A 19426-nucleotide genomic window follows, 5' to 3' on the forward strand; every position below is an offset into this window, starting at 1 on the left:
GACACTGAATTTGGAGTCAAATCAGTTTGTTTCAATAATCAGCCAGGGTGTGAATCCCAGATTTGCTATAAATATTCAGCCTGTGTGACCTTGGGCAAATCATTTTACTTCCCTGGGCCTTGGTTTCCTCTTCTATAAAGTGAGAGGTGAACTATATCCCTTGGCCCTGTGAGGTAGAAGCAACTGGTGGGGTAGGTGCAGTGGATAGACCAATGAACCTGGAGTCAAGAAGTCTTGAGTTCAAATTTGGCCTTAGACACTTACTAGCTGTGTAACCCTGGGCAAGTCACTTAACTTTGGTTTGCCTCAGTTTCCTCAACTGTAAAATTAGGATAATCATAGCACCTGCCTCTCAGGGTTGTTGTAAAGATCAAATGAGATAATAAATGATTTTTCCCTTTCCTTCCCCAGCTTCAGTGTAGACTCAGATGAAATAAACCTAGTCCTTGTCCACAAGGTACTTATGTTATAGAAGTTTAGAGGACCTAAAACCAGGTCCACTGACTCCAAATACTTTGTTTCGCCCTCCCTTCCTCACCATCTCATGTTGCCTTTCAAGGACTTAGATGGGCAACAAGAGAAAGGAATCACATTCCAGGTGTGGGAACAGCTTTGAAGGTAGAGAGCATGGTCTGAGATTTGACTGGCAAGTTGAAGAACAAATGGAATTAGTCAGACTATAACCTCCCTGTGAGGACACTGTGTTTCATTAAGTGACTTGACATGACAGTCCTCTTATTAAGCATTCATTTAAAAGCAAGGAAACCTCATCCCAGGGTCATACCTTACCCTGGCCAGTTTGTGACTCTGCAGTTCTATGGCCAGAGGGAGCCCCTCTTGCTGTGGGGGACCTGAACACCCATAGTGACCTCCTCACTAAATGATGTTTCTCCTGATGTCCTGTATCTGGGGAAGATAACACCAACACTGATGTTCATGTCCAGGCATCTGTCCAGGGCTGCAAAGACCATTCTGAGAGTGTCCTCAGAGTCCCCCAGAATTCCTCAGAAGAGGAACAGTGATGGCCCCCAGGCCTGCCCTGACTTCACTTGAAGCCCTAAAATGGCAGGAGGGACCTCCTTACTCATGTACCTCCTGGCATCTTTGATTTTTACACAAGTGTGTACATGCACACACACAGATTCACTCTCCCATCAACACTCACAAAAAAATATAGACATATATGGACAAATACACACTCACTAGCATGCCGCCCTTGAAGTAAACTAGTTGAAGAGAAATATGTGGGGTTTGAGGGAGCTTCACAGAGAGGCAGCCCAGGAGCAGCAGTGTGTTTAATGGAAAGAGAGCTAGATTGGGAGCCAGCTGAGTCCAGAACTCAGCTTTGTCATTACCTTGTCACCTTAGGTCAGTCACTTTGTTAGGGAGTGTGGTATAGTTCTGGACTAGGAGTCAGGAAGTTTAAATCCTAACCCAGATATGTACGTGTGACCTTGGGTAATTTTATTATAATAATAATAATTAAAAAAAAACATTTATGCCAATGATTGGGGGCCATCTCCAGTTGTCCTGATCTATGTCTTGCCACTGGACCCAGATGGTTCCAGAGGAGAAAGTGAGGCCTGTGACTTTGCACAGCCTACCTCACTTGAATCCAATTCACTTGCAAGTCATGGCATCAGCTTCCTGATGTTACAGTCCTCCTGAAGAATGAAGAACTAACAACAATCCAACTATTAGGTCGATATACATTTATTAAGCACCAACTATATGCTAGGCATTGGGCTAAGGACTGTGGATGCAAAGAAAGACAAAAGACAGTCTGTACCCCAGAGGAGTCCCCAGTCTAACGGGGGAAGACAGCACATACATAGAAGTTGCAAAGCTGGGAGATGGGGATTGAGGAAGAGGCGCCAAACAAGCACAGTGAAAGTCCAGAGGCGTGCGGCTGAGTGGGCAATGATGAGATGGCCACCCTGGCACCTCCTTAAATGGAGGAAGTGGGAGGTGGCCCCCACTGCCCACCCTCCAGCCTCTGCAGCCAGGGGCTACTTTTGTAGCATTTTAAGGTATGCAAAATGGTATATAGATATAGTAAATATATACTGCTTTTGTGCATATATATGTATATAGTATGTGTTGTATGTATATATGTAGTAGAAATACCACACACACCCTTTGGTAGTATATATACTCAGGGGTGTGTATGTGTGTGTGTATGTGTATACACTACTTTTTAAAAAATGTGACTTTTGTAGTAATATATAGTTACAATTTTATACACACACATACATGCATATATATTTATACCTATATGTGTATGCATATAATCTCTATTGACTCCGATCCTCATGTTAGCCTTGCAAGGCAGGTGCTGTCACTGTCATGATCATCCCCATTTTACCAATGAAGAAGCCACTGCTCAGTGAGGTTAAACCTCTTACCTGGAGTCACACAGCTGGTGAATGTTTGATGAAGGATTTGAACTCAGGTCTAGTCTGACTACAGCTGGAGTGCACTATCCATTGCACTACCTGCCCTCAGCTTCCTCATCTGTAAAACAAGAAAACTGGACTCGTTGGCCTCCAAGGTCCCTTCCAGCCCTTAACAACCTTGGTCTCAGTAGTGAATACTTCCACAACCATTCACACCTTCACACATTTCCCACAGCTCTGTCCTTTCTAATGCTCCTTCAGCTCTTCTGAATTTGCCTGGGAAAGAGCTCAGATAGGGACTCCTAGTCTGTAGCCTCTGTTGCCTTTCTTGTTAAGAAGAACTGGAACTGAGCATGTCTGAAAGGGAATTCATCCTTCCCCTCAAAGCCTCCCCTATTCCACACTTCCCTATTGTTGAGGACCCCCCTATCCTCCTAGTCCCTCAGGCTTCCAATGCAGGAGCTCTCCTGGACTCCTGTCTCTCACCTCCCATATCCAATCTGTTGCCCAGTCCTGCTAATTTTACATTTGTAGCATCTCTTGCATAGGCCTCCTTCTCTCCTCTGATGCTGCTACCCCTTTAGTGTAGGCCCTCATCACCTCACCCCTGGATTATTGCAATGGCCTGTTGGGAGTCTGCCTGCCTCAAGTCTCTCCCCACACCTATCCATTCTCCATTCAAGTGGAAGGGAGGCATTCTTTGATCTAGTGACACGGCCTCCTTGCCCTTCCATGAACATCCATCACTTGGGTCTGTGTATTTTCCTTGACTCTCCCTCGTGCCTGGAATGTTCTCACCACTCATCTCTGCCTCTTGGCTTCTCAGTTACTCTAAGTCTCAGCTAAAATCCCACCTTCTAGGGGCTTCCAGAGGAAGCCTTCCCTGACCACTCCTCTTAATTCAAGCGCCTTCTCTCTGTTAACTATCTCCAATTTATCCTGTATTTTATCTTGTTAGTATCTTGTTTGCATGTTATCTCCCCATTTAGACTGTGAGTTCCTTGAGGGTAAGAGTTGTCTTTTATGCTTTTTTTTCTATGTCCAGTGCTTAGCACAATGCCTGGCACATATAGTATGCACTAAATAGATGTTTATCGAGCACAATGCCTGGCACATATAGTAGGCACTAAATAGATGTTTATTGACTGAGGACACCACCTCATTTGTCTGTAGCAGCAGAAGCTGCTGGGACTTCCAGGGAGCAAGAGATGGCGAAAAATCAGTGTCATAAACTGGGAATCATTCATCCACAAACCAGGGGGTTTCCTTGGGCATGCAATATGACTGAGCATGAAGGGTTTGGCAGAAAGCCAGATGAAAGCAGGGAAGACATGAGATGGGCCAAGCCCCTGGCATATTCACAGGTGTGTCACAGACCTGAAAAGAGAACCCAGCCCTGTCTGAGGTTGCTAAGCCTTCCTTGTCCGGGTTTGAAGGTTGTGAAACTGCTAGCTTGTGGTAGCTTCCCCACAGCCCTACAGGGGTGGGGAACCTTTGACCTAGATGTATCTGCTCCATTCAAAGTGAGGACTCATAGACTCCTCAAGTTTGGCATCAATATGGAGGAGTAGGAAATGAACCCTATTAGGAGTCAGAAGACCCGAGTTCTAATCTTAGCCCTGTGGAAACTTAGGGCAAGTCCCTTCCTCTTCTAGGTCTCAGTTTCCTCATCTGTAAAATTAGATTTGGACTAGATGATCTCAAAATCTGTGCTGCTATAACTTCAGAAGCCATTTAGAGATCTGAGAAAAATATCCCTCCAGTGTCAAATGGGAGAGTCCAGGATGTTGCTACCTCCAAAAGTCCCTTTTAGAGGATAGGTCTATTAGGGAAACTTTCCCTAAGAGAAAGCAGAAGACAGCTTCCCTTCCCAGCTCCAAATCTAAGCCTTCTTTTACATAAGTGCCTTTGAACACTTGAAAACAGTTCTCATATACCAACTAAGTCTGCCCTTCTCAAGGCTAGACATCTCCAGTTCCTTTTCCTCTCTTTGGATGTTCTGATCTTCACTTTCCTCCCCTACCTGACTACTTTCCTTTAAATATCCCAGTGTCCTTCCAAAAAAACATGAGACGGAAACTGAAGAAGTACATTTGTAAGTATAAAGGGAACCTAGAGATTCCAATATTAGAGCTGGGGAAAGTCATTCAGCAGGCTGAGAAAAGAATCTCCCCTCCTCTCATCTCCTTGCCCTTCCCCCACCACCAAACTAGGTGGCACTTAAGCTTTCTGGCCTATTCCTTGACAGAAGATTTCCCCCATGATCCTTTCTAGGCAGAGAGCCCCAAACTAAAGCATCCATTCCCCTCATGGCCCCTGATCAGAGGGGGCCTTCAGTCCCTGCTCCCTTTGTCAAGCTTAGCCCACCTGGGATCACTCTCCCAATCCCAGCCTCACTTCCAGCCAATCAGGTAGCCTTCTGCTGGCCGCCTGACTTTGGGGGGCCCCAAGTTGTCCAAATAGCCAAAATGTACTTTTCATTTCAAATAGAGATGGAAAGCAATCTGTTTTTCTTCTCCGCTGCTAAAGGCAAAAACTTCATCCTGGTCTTTCTCCCCTCCTCTGCAATTGTGATCTGAGCACTCCTTTTTCCCCCCTTGATGTGTAATTGTAGAGTTATGAATGTGAGCTATTGACCTCTGAGGTCCCAGGGTGGGGGGGGGGGGGGGAGGGAGCGGTAGCTTCTCTCCCAGCCACACCTGGAGACTGTCAGTGGCTTCTTTCATTCCCTGTTCCCCTGGGGAGGGCTCTGCTTCCCTCCCCAAGTCCTTTCATGTGGGCTTGAGGAGGGGAGGGAGGAGCCGTAAGGGGTGGGGGAGAAAGGAGGTGACTGCTCTGGGCTGGTGTGTCTGAACTTGAGTCATCAGAACTAGCCGGTCCCCAAAGGTCGCCCACTGCCTGCCCCTCCCCAAACCCTCCGCTGTGCCTTTATTAGAGTGGGAACAACGCAGGTTTTGTTAGGCTTCTCATTCTGAAGGAAAGTGAAGAAAGTTGGAGAGAAAGCTGAGATCCCCAAGAACTCCAATGGCCTTTCCTTGCTCTTCTAAACACCAAGTGGGAAGTCCCCGAGATTCAGAATGTCAGGAATGGAAGGGCTTGAAGAACACCCAGAGTTGGTCAGAGCTGGAAAGGACCCTTTAAACAGAGCACAGAATGGCAGGGCTAGAAGAATCCTGGCATATAAAACAAATTAAATTAATGTCAATAAACATCTATGAAACCTTCTTCTTACACCTACTACATACAAAACCCCGTTGTGGGTTCTGAGTATGAGAAAAGGTACACTGCAGACCATGTTCTCATATGTAATTATTTATAAGAGAAAGTGAGATATTTCCCTCCCCCGTGCCTGGCCCTTAGTAATATTTAACGTTTGATGTCTTGCTTTATTAAGTACCTGCTGTGGGCCAGGAACAATGCCAAGTACTGGCAATGTTGTTGTTTAGTTGTGTCCATCTCTTTGAGACCCCATTTGAGGTTTTCTTGGCAAAGACATTGGAGCGGTTTTGCCATTTCCTTCTCCAGCTCATTTGACAGATGAGGAAACTGAGGCAAACAGGGTTAAAGTGAATTCCCCAGAGTCACGAAGCTAGTAAATGTCTGAGGCTGAATTTGAACTCAAGGCTTCCTGACTTTAGGCCCAGTGCTCTATCCACTGAGCTATCTAAGCCCTGGAAATAGAAAGACAAAAAATGAAATAATCCCTGACTTCAAGTAGCTCATAGACTGGCTAAGCAGGTTGTGGATAGCTTTCAATGTCAGGATCAGGAATTCATACTTTATCCACTGAAGGTCTGAATACAAGAGTGACAGGATCAGAGTGGCCCATAAGAAAAACTTCATGGCAGTATGTGAAGAAATATATTATTTTGTTTTTTGAGGCAATCATGGTTAAATGACTTGCCCAGGGTCACACAACTAGTAAGTGTCAGAAGCCAGATTCGAACTCCTAACTCCAGGGCCAGTGCTCCATTCACTGTGCCATCTAGCTGCCCTGAAGGAGTATTTTAAAGATTAATGTTTTATAGAACTAAGATGAAAGTCCAGCATTATTATTTTCTCGATGAGGAAATAATGACTTGTCCAAGGTCTAACTGAGGAAATGGTACCTTGTTCAAGGTGACAGGGGAGTAAGTTGCACAGGAAAGATTTAAACCCATGTCTTCTGCTTTCCAGTGCAATTCCAGGGCTATTTTCCACTGGACCATATTGTAGGATGATAGATCTACAAGAGCCTCTGACACATCTCATCCATCTTATTCATTTTACAGATGAGGTAATGACTTGCAGGTGATAAAGTGACCCATTCAAGATCACCCAAGTAGGAAGCATCAGTAGTGAGATTTGAACTCGGGTCTTCTGACCCCAGAGCCAGTGTTCTCTCTATTGTACCACGCTGCTTTCTGACCCAGGGAATATATGACCAGAATAGGAGGTGGGCTGGTGAGAGCAGATGAACAAGTGAGACCAGAAGTGGAATCATTAAATGTTGAAAGACCGAGAGGAAGGCCTCCAGTAGTATGGCGAGAGCCTTTATTCAATTTAATTTGATTCATTCTCTCAGGCACCTCCTTGTACTAGGCACCATGCTAGCTATAGGGGAGGAGGAAGAAGAAGAAGAAGAAGCTGCCCCTCCCCTCAGGGAGCTTACATTCTACCAGAGGGATATGTTGGATTTATGGTAGGGCACAAATAAGAATCAAACAGGACAAGAAGGAACCAATGAGTGGGCAGCTTAGATGCCATCGAAGCACAACGCTTTAATTACTGTATGTAATTACACAGAAATAGTAACTTTATATTTATGCTACATGTCTCTTTTCATGTATTTGTTGTCTCCCTAATTAGATGTAAGCTCACTTTGAGTAGGAATCATTTCATTCTCTGTACGTTGCCCACCTAGAGGCAGCCAGTGGATAGAGAGCTGGGCCTGGAGTCAGGGAGACCTGAATTCAAATCCAACCTCTGTCACTTACGAGCTCTGCGACCCTCTGCCTGCCTCAGCTTTCTCTTCTGTGAAATGGAGAGAAAAACAGTTCCTAATCTTCAGGGTTGTCCTGAGGACAAAATGAGATATTTGCAAAATAATGTTTAAACCTTAAAGTAATATATGAATGCTGGCTATTAGCTTGTACCCCTGCCTACCACATAGTAGATATTTGATGAATGATTGATTTATGCTATGAGATCAAAGGTCCACTAAAGTGTATATGGGGAGGGCATCCATCAGATAAATGATATGGGACTGGAAATCAGGAGAGATTGGAGTTTGGGAAGTCATTGGCCTAGTGGTGGTGATTGAGGCCATGGGAGTGGAGGAGAGTGAGAAAAGAATATCAGAGCTGGACCTTCAGGGTCATCTAGTCCTCCAACCCCATCATTTCATTGCAGAGGAAACCTAGGCCTAGGGAGAGGAAGGGGCTTTTGCTAGTTCACACGGTGGACAAGGGGCATAGAGGGAGCTGGAATCCATTTCTTCTGACTGATCACCTAGGACTGTTTCACTCTTATTAATTAGCTTCCTAATAGGAATGAGTGATGGAGAAGCTTAAGAGCATCCAGTTTAATATAAATTAAAGTGTAACCTAGTAGGTATCTATAGTAGCAAGCACCCTAACGCACCTAGGACAGCCTACTAGATTTTTTTTTATTTGCTTTATAAAGCAAAGACAACTTTAAAGGGTTAACAATCCTACTTTAATTACAGAGAAAAAAGTGAGTATAGAAAATACAAGCAGAGAAATTAGCACAAAGACCAACAGATGGGGTTCCAGCTGTCTGAACATAGCAATATTGCTATACACTTTATATACATCACTGGATCAAGGGAACACAGACATCTAAGCAGTCAGGGGACCTCTGAACATATGACTACTCAGAGTCTCCACCATGAAATCAAAAGGTCCTTCTCATGAGCAAACCCCAAAGCAAAATGCCAGCCTCCCAGATTATATAACAAAGACTCAGCTCCTGATTGTTCAGAGGGCATGAAACCTACTTAACTCAGCACAACTGTGAATTTTCAGGGTTCAAAGGAGATTAATCTTTCAGATGTTTACAATTTAGCCTGAGCCTGGGAAACTGAACTACAACAAGGAAAAAAAAAACCAAATCCCACCTTGCTTATACTTACAGTATCCTGGTCTCCCAATAGGTAGGATAAAATTAAAATGGTTTCTAAAATGATTTAGAGAAAATTCCCTAAGGAAAGCTCCCTGACTGGTCATTAAGGGAGCCTGGTACAAAGGGTTCTTTTCATATCCTCAGGGCAACATTGAGGGAACTATGGCTTTCCTGGGCTAGACGGTGGGAGTGTTGACCCCAGGAAACAGGCTTGAGGAGCTGAAGTGCCAAATTCTGGGGGAGATTCTGGTGCTCAACTATTTCATGTTAGATGGATCAGAATAATTTCTAAGTAGAGGACACTGGAATTGGGGTAGGATATGAGAAAAGAGAAAGGGGGAAAGGAGGAGAAAGCTAAGGGCAGATTGTTGTTACTGTTTGTTGTTATTCATTCTATGTACTTGAAGAGGACCAGGCTTGTCATTCAAAATAACACCTGAAGGTTTTAACGGCCCACAAGCTCCATTCAAGTTAACAGTAAGATTCGGCAGGAAAAATTGCTAACATTAGGATGCATGAATAAAAGAAGTATAGTATCTCTAAGGAGGAAGGTGACAGCCCCACTGTTCTCTGGTCTGGTGAGATTACAGCTATAGGTAATGTTTACTTCTCCGGCCATATTTCGGGATGAATATGAATAATAATAGTGACCATTTACGTAGTGCACTTTATTGGTGTTATCAAATATAATTTGATCCTCACAACAACCCTGGGAGGTGAGGTGTTATTATTATCTCCATATTACAGATGAGATAACTGAGGTTCAGAAAGATTTAGTGACTTGTCCCACAGCTAGTGCCTGAGGCAGGATTTGAACTCAGGTCCTACTCCAAGTCCAGTATTCTTACCCCCTGTGCCATCTAAGTGCCTCCTATTAGAAAACTGAAGCAGGTCCGTAAGAGATTGAATGGGACCATGTGAATGGAGACCATGCTATCTGAGGAAGGAGCCAGGAAAAATACAATTTAGGAAAGCTATGGTGGCTGTCTTTATCTCTCTGAAATAAGGGCAGAATGAGCGGGCTTATTTTCAGGACCACAGAGAGAACTGGCACCAGGAACTAGAACCTAAGTGGAGAATGATTTTTGCTCCAGAAATTCAGAATTTGTTAAACAATCAGAGCTGCCCCACAAAGCAACAGGCTGCCTGACTGATTGGGAAGTGAGTTCCCTGGCACCAGAGGTATTTAAGTAGTCTTCATGCCCCTCTGTTAGGGACAGTGAAGAAGGAATTTTTATTTAGGCACACATTAGACCCACTGCCCTCTGAAATGCCTTCCAACTTTGCGTTTCCATGAAACAAATCTGGGGTACGGCGTATGTAGAGACAGAGGGAGAAGAGAAAATGTGTCCCAAGTATGGGGGCAATGAGGTAGAGGGAAGAAATTTGAGATTAGACAAGACCCATCTCTGAACTCAGGGAGCCAAGCAGGTTCAGTTGGTCAGTCAATAAGCATTTATTCATCACTTATTATGTAGTAAATGCTGGGAATACAAATAGAAGGAAAAAGACAGCCTCTGCTCTCAAGGAGCTTACATTCTGATTCAGGAAGACAGCACATCTTGGCACAGTGGACTGGAAAGTCAGGACTGCTCTAGAGAACAAGGCAAGTTTGGATAGCTGTCAAAAGGGAAAGCCAGGGGTCCAAAAGATAAAGCCTCTTGAATGAGTTCCAAGAAGGGCTGACCCTCCATGAAGCTGACCATAGAGTCAAGTAGGCCCATGGCCCAGGCTTGGATCCCATACAGGGGCTATGTTTATACAGTTTAGCACAAGCCAGAGCCTTGACCCATAAGTTTTACATGATTCTAAAGGGCTTCTAGTCCAAGGGCAGGGCTGTCTGGCCTCTCTCCTCCATGGGGAATCCAGTTCCCAGAATGAGCAGTAGGATGGAGAGGGACAGACTGTTCTTCATTATCTCAGGACTTCAAGCCAAGAACTTTGAAATTGTCTTATTCTAAATGATCAATGAACACACACCTCTTCGGGGAAACAAATATTTGAAGAAGACAAAGGTAAAGCTGCTTGACTCCACCCTGTCCAGTGAGACTGGGGCAGGTCTGAAGGGGTCAGACTTGGTTCCTTATCCTCTGGGGTCTCTTTCTTTTTATTTTCCCATCCTCTAATAATGTCTGCAATGGCTCAGGCCTGGGCCGGAAGGAGTCTGAAAGACACTGTTACTGTGGAATGTCTGACTGGGAAGGGTCCACCACTCTCTTGAGAGGCTCTGTTCAGCCCCGATTCTATAAAGCCAAGTATTTCCGGAAGTGTTGAGGCATGGGAGTTTTCAGGGCTTTCTTTCTTATAGGCAGCAAACCAAGAGAATCTCAGAATCTTAGAATCATAGATTCTTACAATTACTGAATCTTAGAATCACAGGACCTTAGAATGACTGAATTTTTGATGCTTATCAATTATTCTTATAAATATTGAGTCTTAGAATCATGGAATTTTAGAATTTCTGAACCTTAGCCTGGCCCCCACAGCCTGGATGCCAGATATGTTGCCTTTCAGCATTCTCTAAGGGTTCTCTGACACTCTTAAGAAGGTTGGGGTGCCTAAGTTCTCTGCCAATATCTCCAGTCTCAACTAATAATGTTCCTCCAAGTGTAGAGGTGATCCTCTGCACCCCAGTTACATTTAACCACTAACAGTAGCATTAGCTCTTAAAAAGGAATATTTACTTCAAAAGTGATAATTACAAGGTTTACTCCCCAACACATGGAGCTTAATCCTCCTCCCCTCTTGTACCACCACTTCAGTCTCTGAGTAGGGGAAGGAGATTAGATTCAAAGTTCAGCTGCATTCCTATAGAGCACACAGCCCCGGTTCCCTGTCCAAAGCCCACCTCTGGCTTGAGTCCTAGGCACCCAGGCTCCCTGCCAGACTGGAACATCTTGCCTACAAATCTAGCTCCAAAGTTACAAGGCTGAAACTGCTAGGTCTAGCGGAGATTGCTGCCACCTGAAACTGAGATGGACAATGCAAACAGAAGAGAAACAAACACCCCCAGGCCAATTTCTCAGAGCCAAGGTAAAAGAAAGGGGAGCCAGGAAAGTTCATGGCGCCCATGCTGAGAGGGAAGTGTGATCTTCACCTGCTAGGTGCAGAAGGGAAAAAGTACACAGAAAAGAGAGATTGGTCTACTTTGGCCATTTTTTAAAAAGCTGCCTATTCTGACCATATAAGCAATCAAAAGAAGCTCCTCCCACCCACACAGTAAGGGAACTTGGGGAAGCACGTTGCCTCCACGTTAGGTGATCTGGGCATTCATAACAGGTCAGGCCCCATTACACAAGAACTACAACTTCCTAGAATTACTGAATCTTAGAATCATGGAATTTTAGAATAATCACACAGTCCTAAACTCCTGGCCTCTTAGAAGCATAGAATTACAGAATTAGACAAATAACTGTAGCATCTTTAACCACGACAGAGTTTTAGAATCCCAGAGTCTTAGAATCCCCCATTCTCTCCACCTATTCTTTAGACTGACAAAGGGCTCACCTTTCTTCTTGCTGAGCCTATCTCCTCTTCTGTTCTTTATCCCATCCAACCTGACATCCTTCAGGAGCCTGAACTTGCCACCAATGCCTCTGCTTCTCTCTTCAAATTGTTTTAATCTACTGAATTTTCTGAATTCTTCAGTGGTGCCTACAAGCCCACCCAGGTCTCCCAGTCTTCAAAAAACCCTTTGCTTGACCCGCTACCCCTTTCAGCAAGGTGTCTTCCTATAATTACTCAACAACTAAGAAAAAATAATCTTTCTGCTTATTGACTCCACTTTCACACTTCCCAGCTCTGACATTCTGTGTTCTGAGGTTCCCTCCCATCTCCAACATTCTGTGTTATAAGGCTCCCTCCTAGTTACAACATTCTGTATTCTAAGGTTCCTTCCCAGTTCCAACATTCTGTGTTCTAAGGTAACCTCCCAACTCTGATATTCTGTGTTGTAGGGCTCCTTCCAGTTCTGACATTCTATGTTGTAAGTCCCTTTCCAGCCTCTGACATCCCATGTTCTAAGGCTCCTCCCAGTTCTGAGATCCTGTGTTCTAAGACCCTTTTGAACTCCAAGACTCCTGTTAACCCTGACCTTCAAGGATTTGATAACTTGGGTAGCTCACAGGGTGTTCCTTTTATTAGATAACCAAAAAGGAGGACCACTTTAGGGTCACACTGGAACGGTCTGGCTCTTGCCGTCCTTGTGTCAGAGGAGTCGTCAAGGCAGGCAAAGCAGGCAACCCCATCCACTCATTCCTCAGCTTCCATTTCTGGACTCTAATGTGATGAAAAGACTATCCCTCTTTTCCCATCCCTCTTCTTGAAACAGCTGCTGGAGTATTAGGAGCAGGCGTCTTCTAGAAATGTCAGGTAAGAGGGCCATCAACACATCATTTGTCAGCAGGAGCTCTCTGACACCTGCCCTGGTCTAGTGAAAAAAAAAAAAGCCAGAAACAGGCCTCCCTCCTGCATCTTACCTCACCTCATGCTGCTGTGTTTGCCTTGGAACTGTCCTCTCCTCTCCAGGAAAAAATGCTCATTTCCTTCTGAAAATATAGATCACTTCCTGACTGGGGCTCTGCAGAGCAGCTTCATGAAAGCCTCTGCGTCTTGTTCCCTTTGGTTGCATTGACTGGAAAGAAGGCTCTTCCTTTCTCCTCACCTCGCAGCAGGCAGGGCCCTCCCCTCTGAGGATGCAATCTGTCTCCAAGGTCACAAAGTCTTTATTGACCACAACACTCATTTCTTTAACTCCCCCTGTGGGCACTGTCGGGAAACCAGAGATGGATAAGACATGGCCCTTCCCCTTAGGGAACTCTCAGTCTAAGACAGGCATAAGCCATGGCCCCCCATAACTATCGTGTAGTATAAACTGTGGAGGGACCAACGTTGAACTATGGGGTTTCAGGGAAGGGAGAGATTCCTTCTGACTGGGGTTTGAGAGAAGGCAGGAAATCATTAGGAGATGCTTCCCAACGGAGATTGTGTGTTGGAACTAGGCTTTGAAGGAGGGGAAGGAACAGAAAGAGCCTTGCCCAATGCTCAGAAAAAGATCAAGGAAGATGAGGCACGTGAAGAAGCCTTGACAGTTGCCTTCCTGGTGGTACTCTCCAAGTGAAGAGCCTGAACAGAGTGCTGTTGACTTATGGCAGGTTACAGGGGAATGGAGGAGTGAGTAGGAGGTAGAGACACAGGAGAAAGGGAGAAAAGACATCACTCCCAAGGAGTTTAGCTACAAAAGGGAAGAGAGAGGAGAGGCAGCCTAGTGTAATGTATATGACACTGAATTTGGAGTGAGGAAGACCCGAATTCAAGTGCTGCTACCTCTACATGATAATGATGTAACTATGGGCATGTATGTCACTTAACTGCTCTCTGACTCAGTTTCTTTGTCTGTAAAATAGGACAATTGGACTTAATGACCTATAAATCTATGATCCTATGAAAGATAGGGTGGTAGATGGTGGGACAAAAGAGCCAAGGAAAGGATTTTATTTTATTTTTGGACTAGTAAGACTGAGTATGTTTGTAGTTCATCAGGAGGAGTCAATAGAAGGAGAAAGAGGGAGTGACCAATGAGGCAAGGCCATGGAGGCTTTGGAAGGAGATAGGATCAAAGACTCCAGGGGAGGAGTCACCTCTGGAAAGGAGAAGGGCCACTTTGCTATCTGAGGACAGAGGTCAGCAGAGGAGGATAACAGAGATACAGAACTGTTTAGAGGTGTGGAGGAGGAAAAATGGGGGAGATAACACTGAACGGCCTTCATTTTTTCCATAAAGTAGGAGCCAAGGTAACCCTAGGCAAATGAATTAAGCCCTTAATGTTCTAGGTAAGTCTTTGATTGTAAGTTGCAGAATGGTTGTCCTTCTGCATTAGTAGAAGGCATTTCCTTCACCAGGCATCTCCTAACATGAATGAATCACAGTCCATAACCAGAGGAAGGAGTCCAAGTCATCTGCAGAGGGAGAGACTTGGGAAGGGTATGAATTAGTGACTTAGGAAGAGAAAAGAAGGATTGGTAGAAATACTGGGTGGGGGGGGAGGGGGGGAGTCTAATTGCTATTGTTCAATCATTCAGTTGTGTTCAACTCTTCCTGACCCTGTGGACCACAGCACAACAATGCTGCCTATGGGGTTTTCCTGGCAGAGATACCAGAGTGGTTTGCCATTTACTTCTCCAGTGGATAAGTGGCTTGTGCAGGGTGATGTAGCTAGTAAATGTCTGAGGCTGGATTTGTATTCAGGTCTTTCTGACTGCAGGCCCAGAACTCTATCCACTAAGCTGACTATGGGGAGTCAATGAGGGAGTCACATTTCAATATTTCACTTTAAAAGATCAATGAGTACCTGTAAGGGTTATGAGATTTAAAGATCTTCCATGCCCCGTTGGACTTGCTGACGTAGCAGGAAGGGGCGGAGCAAGAGGAAGCGGAAGCCAAACTAGAGTTCCTGCGGTGGCTGGCGGTGGTGGCCACGGCGGCAGCAGCAGCAGAGGCAGCAGCAGCGGCAGCGCAAAGCCCTTTTTCAGTTAGCCAGAATTTCTGCTAAGGACTCCTGCTGAGGACTGCCAGGGGCCGGAGCTGCTGGGAGCGCGCTTCTCGGACGCTGGGTGGTTGCTGTGAGTGGAGAGAGGAGGACCTTTGCCTGAGGTAGCCTGTTCTGTTTTAAAGGCTTGAAAATGTGGGTGCTTTCTACTTTATCTACCTGTGCCAATGTCATAACTACTCTGATGGCTTTCACCTTCTGGTTTTGGGACTCAGTCTTTTGGTATCTTAATAAATTCTATAGTTTATTCCCCCATATGGCAAGCATGATGTATTTTGTGATGGATAATTATATCAGCATATCTGTAATCTCCATAGGCATTGTGAATATGGCATTGCTGATACAGTACCCTCTCTTCTAATGGAAAATGTTAAGCATTCCAAACCAAGTCTTTATGAAATGCTATGGACCAAATGATGTACCTCCTGCTGACCAACCTTGTGGGGATGACCCACTCCACATTTAACAAAACTCATTCCTAAATGACAGATACAATCTGTTACTAGGCCTAGACATGAAGCCTTTTTTAGCTTGGTAGCACCTATCTGAGCTTTCACTGTCCTGGTTGAGAAATCAGGGTCACTACCTTGGCACAAGGAGGCTTCGGGAGGAGTTGATGAACGATGAGCAACATAGGTTGTCCCACAACAGTGAGGACCCAGGGGACAAGTGCCATTTGTGGGCCCAGTCTTAGGTGAAGCTCTTTGGGGAAGGCAGGCCAACACATTTGAGAAAAACATCAGGCAGAAGCTACATCTTGTGATCCAGACTCCGTGCATTGAAGGGAAGGTGATTGCAAAATCACAAGCTCAGCCCTGGAAAAGACTTCAAGGAACGTCTAGTCCAGCCCACACCTACACAAGAATTGACCTATGACAACCATGACAAGTCATCCAGCCTCTCATCTTACGTGATAAGAAGTCCCTCAACCTTTTTTTTTTGGTCCAGACCTGTGATTTCATATGTCTAAGGGACTCCCACTTTGGAAACTCAACCCACTGAGGCAGATCAGACCCTGACCTGTAACTTACAGTCTTAGAGTGTAACTGGAGGTACAGAGCGACTGAGTGGCCCTTCCCATGGTGGCACAGACAGTATTCCAGAGAACAATCCAGGCTTCAATACCAGCTCTCCAGTCACTCTGCAAAATTACCCCAGGATCACAGGGCCTTAGAGTCAGAAGAGAACCCAAACCCAGCTCATACATGAATAAGACCCTTCTTTATGACTATCTCAGCAAGTGCTCATTCCAGCTCTGCTTGGAGCCTTCCAGTAAGAGAGAGCCCACCACCTGCAGGAGGTCAGTTTAGTGTGAGTCAGCCCTAATGGAGAGAGCATTCTTCCTTAAGTCAAGCCAAGATCCACCTCTCTGGGACTTCAACCTATAGCTCCGACTTGGCTAGAATATCTCCCCAAGCCTGCTCTTCTCCCAGATAAACAGTCTTAGTTCCTTCAGTAGATTTTCATATGACATAGTCTCCAATCCAACGAAGACTTGAGTTCAAATCCAGCCTCAGATACTCAGTAGCTGTGTGACCCTGGGCAAATCACCTTAACTGATGTCAGTCTCAGTTTCCTCAAATGTAAAATGGGGATGAAAATAGCTCTTACCTTCCAGGGCTGTTGTGAGGCTCAAGTGAGATAATACTTGTAAAGTGCTTAGCACAATGCCTGGCATGTAGTCGGCATTTAGTAAAAGTTTGTTCCCTCCCCCCCTTTTCAATCCTTTGTTACCTTCCTCTGGATAGACTTGAGTTTGTTAAATAAAATGTGGCTGCAGAACTGAGTGCTAGCCTGACTGAACCATGATGTAGCCTGGCTAGGGGAAAAGATCACAGGGGATTTCTGTCCCTCTGTTCCTCTCTCTCTGTCTCTTTCTCTGTGTATATTTGTCTCTGTTTGTCTGTCTATATTTCTCTCTCTGTGTGTCTCCATCTCTGTCTTTCTGTATCTCTTTGCCTCTGTCTCTCTGTCTGGCTCTCTCTGTCTCTCTCTATCTCTCTGTCTCTCTTTCTCTCTCTCTCTCTCTGTCTGTCTCTGTCTCTCTCCTCTCTCCTCCTGTCTCCAATACCTCTGATAAAGGACCCTGGGATTCCATTATCCATTTTTAAAATCCTTTCTCACTAGTGGCTCGTTTTTGGCTTGCAGTCCATTCGTCTTTCCCCTCTGAACTATCGTCAGCAATGCTTTCCTCCACTTGCACCGGTGAAGTTGACTTTCTAAACTGCACACTCCAGGGTGGGCTGGAGTCAGTTCATAGCATCTTCTCAGAGCTGCCTCTTCAATTGTCTGTGCAAACACTACCAATCAGGACTTGATTTGTTATTATGTTGATTTCTAGACTTAAGAAAGGGATGGAGAAAATCTTAATTAATAATGCAAATTAAACTGAAAAATGTGTGTACATTTATTATCCAGACAGCCAATTGTTAAACATTTATTGACAAACTCATGCCCACATGAATTTATCTCCATTAACTTTCATCTTCTGTAGACTCACCCATCATCCTAGCTTTTCAGGATATTATTGGATCCTGAAATTGTCATCCAACGTGTTAGCTATTTCTACCAGCTTCATGTAATCTATAAATTTACTAAGCATGGACATTACATATCTTCATCTTAGTCATTGGCCAAAAAATGTTGCATGGCACAGAGCTGAGAACAGATGCCTGAGGTGTTCCACTGCGGCCTCCCTCCAAGTCAACTCCATCACACTTATTCTTTGGATCCAGTCATTCAACCTGTATTGAATCTATGTAACCTGTTGTTCATTTCAGCCATTTCAATTGTATCTGACTCCTCGGGACCCTATTTGGGGTTTTCTTGACAAAGATACGAGAGCAGTTTGCCATTTCCTCCTCCAGATCATTTTACAGATTAGGAAACTAAGGTAAAATGGGTTAACTGACTCGCCCAGAGTCACACAGCTAGTGTCAGAGGCCAGATTTGAACTCAGGAAGTTAATCTTCCTTATTCCAGGCCTGGAGCCACCTAGCTGCCCCAACTCAGCCTATATGTCCTGGGATATCCACTATACTAAAATATTTCCACTTTTTCTACTAATACAGCATGAGAGAATTTGTCAAATATTTTACTAAAACCCAGCATTTTCCCAATCTACTTGCCTAGTTTCTCTGGAAAAAAAAATAAAAGGAAATAAAATTAGTTTGTCATAATTAATCTTGAATAAAGTTCTATTGGCTCTTAGTAGTCACTGTTCTCCTTTCTAAATGTTCACAAAGCATCCCTTTAAAACACATTATAGAATTTTGCCGGAAATTGAAGTTAAGCTCACTGATCGATGGTTCCAAGACTCTACTTTCTCTTCTTGTTTGAAAACTGGCAATATTTGCTGGTAATCCTGGAGACAAATGGAGAAACATGGACTAGATCCCTTTCTCCATTTCCACCCCATCTTTTCCCTCATTCCTTATCCTTCCAATCCCATCAAATGAGATAACAGATGCATTGTACTTTGTACCATACAGTACTTTTGGCAGCTATGTGGTGCAGTGGATAAAGTGCCAGGCCTGAAGTCAAGAAGACTCATCTTGGCTTGGCTCTCCTTTGATGATAGCATATCCTTCACAACCATTCCCCCAAGAAGACATTTCTTTTCTTGTGACTCAGAGGGCCAGGAGGAGAGATTGCCAAACTCTTTTCTTCCTATGGTAACATCCCTTAATGACTCACCTTTTCAAGATATATGAAATTCATGTGTTTTCTAACCTGCCACGAGAAAAAAAATTATAAATGAAAAAAACAAACAAGTAGAACAAGCAACTAATAAACCTGTCCCTTCTCTCCTCCCTCCCTAGTCATCTTACCTTCCCAAAGGAAAAGCATGCCAAATTGTCTCCAAGATGTATTGAGCCTCTGTCCTGAGTTGTCTTGATTCATGCCATGCCAAGGCAAGCAGCCCAATCTGCTTTTAAAAAGAAAGTCGAACAATCACTCATAGGCCATCCTAACTCATACTATGCCAGGGCAAGTGGTCTAGCTCCAATGGACATCAAACAATCCTGAACAAGCCCCATGATATAATCCCTGGTTCAGAGGTGGGGTGGGGTAAGTGTGTGTGTGTGTGTGTGTGTGTGTGTGTGTGTGTGTGTGTGTGTGTGTGTAAAGCTCTGGCTTGCCATAGACTGGCCCCAATAAAGGGTGGTATCCAAAAAGTACCACTCTTTTTTTTATTTGGCTTATTGTGTCTTGGCACAATAGTAACCAACAGGTTACTATGGAAAATATCAGAGTATAACCAAAGTTAAATCTATAGTCCAAGGGAAGGAAGGGAGGGAGGGAGGGAGGGAGGGAGGAAGGAAGGAAGGAAGGAAGGAAGGAAGGAAGGAAGGAAGGA

Source organism: Petaurus breviceps, unplaced genomic scaffold (genome assembly GCF_028583685.1).
Source record: "Petaurus breviceps papuanus isolate PSGF00001 unplaced genomic scaffold, PetGlider_PUasm1.0 90823, whole genome shotgun sequence".
NCBI lineage: Eukaryota > Metazoa > Chordata > Mammalia > Diprotodontia > Petauridae > Petaurus > Petaurus breviceps.